Below are 3,213 nucleotides of genomic sequence, written 5' to 3'. Positions count from 1 at the left end.
TCCCCATCCAGAAGAAGAACCCATGTCTGTTACATCTTCTGCATTGGCAGGCAGTTTCTTTACCACTAGCACCACCTAAGTGCTAAGAGCTGGGAATACATTAGTGACCCAGTGGCCCTGAGGCTTCAGAAGACCTGCAAAACCGAGGTCTTCGGTATTTATATACTCATGGAGATATTTGCAATACCCATAACCAACAAAGAACTCATATCTAAAATGCATAAAGAACTCCTATAAAACGGTAATACAGAAAGCCTAATAGAGAATGGTGGGGAACACATGTACAGCCATGGCTGATTCATGTCAATGTATGGCAAAACCCACAATATTGTAAAGTAATTAGCCTCCAATTAAATAAATTTTTTTAAGAAAATGGACAAAAGAAATAAAGTACTTGAACAGACATCCAAATAGCAAATAAACATATGGAAATGTGCTTAAACTCAGTCAGTACTAAGGAAATGCAAAACTGAACCACTATGAGGTACCATTGCACACCCAGCAGACCGGCTAACATTTTAAAATCATTATAGAGTGACGACAGTGTGATGGGGATGTGGAGCAATTGGCATGCTAAGACACTGCCTGCAGGAGTGTCAACTAACATGAGCAGTTTGGAAAATTATTTAGTAGCATTTACGGACCCTAAAGGGCTTCCCAGATGGCACTGATGGTAAAGAAGCCACCTGTCAATGCAGGAGACAAAAAGAGACATGGGCTCAATCCCTGGATTGGGAAGATCTCCTGGAGGAGGGCATGGCAACCCACTCCAGTATTCTTGCCTGGAGAATTCCATGGACAGAGGAGCCTAGTGGGCTACAGTCCATGGAGTTGCAAAGAGTCGGACATGACTGAAGCAACTATGGATGCATGCACACAGGCACTGATGCTAAACATATACACATATTCTATGATGAAGTAGAACTGATGCTTTTGAACTGTGGTGTTGGAGAAGACTCTTGTGAGTCCCTTGGACTGCAAGAAGATCCAACCAGTCCATCCTAAAGGAAATCAGTCCTGAGTGTTCATTGAAGGACTGAAGCTGAAGCTGAAACTCCAATACTTTGGCCACTTGATGCAAAGAGGGGACTCATTTGAAAAGACCCTGATGCTGGGAAAGATTGAAGGCAGGAGGAGAAGGGGATAACAGAGGATGAGATGGTTGGATGGCATCACTGACTCAATGGACACGCTACTGCTAAGTCACTTCAGTCGTGTCCGACCCTGTGCAACCTCATAGACGGCAGCCTACCAGGCTCCTCTGTCCGTGGGATTTTCCAGGCAAGAGTACTGGAGTAGGGTGCCATTGCCTGAGTTTGAGTAAACTCTGGGAGTTGGTGATGCCCAGGGAGGCCTGGCGCGCTGCAGTCCATGGGCTCACAAAGAGATACGACTGAGCGACTGAACTGAACTGCTGACCCAGTAAGTCTGTTTGTAAGTATATGTCCAACAGAAATAGAAACATAAGTGTGCCAATGGACAGAAACAAAATTGTTACAGCAACTTTATTCATAATAATGCCAAACTAGAACAACCTAGACGTCCACCAACAGAATAATAGAAAAATAAACTGTGGTATATGCATTTAATGGTGATGAAATAAAACTCATTTTATTACAAGACAAGAAAAATTGAAACATCAAAGTTTTGTCTGCCCATTTGGGCCTCCTCCTTCCCCTTTAGTATGTATTGGGCATACGTGTTAACCAGAACTCCTTAGGAGATAACATCCCTTCTCAATCTTGTAAGGGGTCATGGTGCCCCACTACTTGCTTTGTTCTGCACATCTGGATAGCATAAACTGTCAATACATCATTCAGTGTATAAACCTTCATCTCAAAAACACATATAACTATGTTTTGCCCTCCAGCAGGCAGAACAGTCCTCAGAGCTTTCTGAAAAACTGTCTCTCAAGTTATAATCCTCAGGCTGGCTTGAATAAAATTTTTCATTTCTTTCTCAGATCTATTGATTTTTATTTTTTCATCAACAGCTGCAATGGCGTACCATACAGCCATGAAAATGAATGAGCTACTGCTACCTTGGGCTTAAATTTCACAAATATAACACTGAGTGAGAAAAGCTAGACACAAAATAGTACCAACTGAATGGTTTCATTTATATAAAGTTCAAAAGCAGGTAAAACTAACCTATGGGATTAGACAGAGGTTAATTTAGGAAGGAGGGTGGGGTAGTGACTGGGGGGGAGACATGAAGAGGGCTTTTGGGGTGCTGGTTATGGTCGAATTCTTGATCTGGGAGGCTGTCATACAGGTATGTTCACTGTGTCGTAATTTGTTGACCTGCATATTTAGGATTTGTGCACCTTCCCACAGATCTGGTGGGAAATTCTATTTTAAAAAATTTACAGGGGAAGGGAACTGCTTCAGCAGAATTTTTTTAAAGGAAGGTAGAAAGGGAATAGGAGGTGGATCAAGATCTTACATTCAGGTGGCTCAGCTGTGGCAAGATGAAAAGGGAACAAAGTGGACTGTTGAATGGAGCAGGGGCAGGAATTATTTCCAGCCCTCAACTGAAAAGTCTCCAGACACCTCCGCCTTAATTCCCTCCCCACCCCTACACCACCTATTCAAAATCGGGTCCATTTGGGTGCAGCCCAATGTCTCCTAGTCTAGCAGTTACTTTTGTATCCAGGCAGAAAGACGTAGTGTTCCTGGCCAAATTAGAACCCCAATTTTGACACAGCCATTTCCTCTACTAGGTGCTATGAGAAACTGCAGGCCCTGATGCCAAATGTCCCAGCAGCTAAACTGGAATAATCCTGAGGACTAGAGTGGGAAATAGGGACTAGACTGTGCGGGTTTGCGCAAAGGAATTAATTACCTGCTCCTGTTGCTGTGTGTGTGCTGGGGTGCGTGCGTGTTGGGGGGTGGGGGGGAGGTTGCGGTATCTCAGAACGAGGAAGAGGCAGCCAGAAGCTCCTACCCAGCGCTGTGTTCTCTCCGCAGGCACATCTCTACTCCAAAACTCATCCGGGGGTCTGGAGTCACGCTCGAATGCACCCCTGAGCCACTTTCCGGGAGGAAAATGACAGGAAGGAACCACTGGTCACAGGTTCCACTGACAAGAGGGGAAAACCCAAGGGTGGCGGTTCCTTTACGGGGGAGATCACACCCCGTACACCAAAACATCCCCAAAAGAACTGGTTCTCCGTTTGCGTTGGAGAGGTGGAGATACCCCAGGGAGGAAGTG

Source organism: Bison bison, unplaced genomic scaffold, assembly GCF_000754665.1.
Source record: "Bison bison bison isolate TAMUID 2011002044 unplaced genomic scaffold, Bison_UMD1.0 scf7180017864338, whole genome shotgun sequence".
NCBI classification, from domain to species: domain Eukaryota; kingdom Metazoa; phylum Chordata; class Mammalia; order Artiodactyla; family Bovidae; genus Bison; species Bison bison.
Note: the sequence above shows the minus strand (reverse complement) of the source record.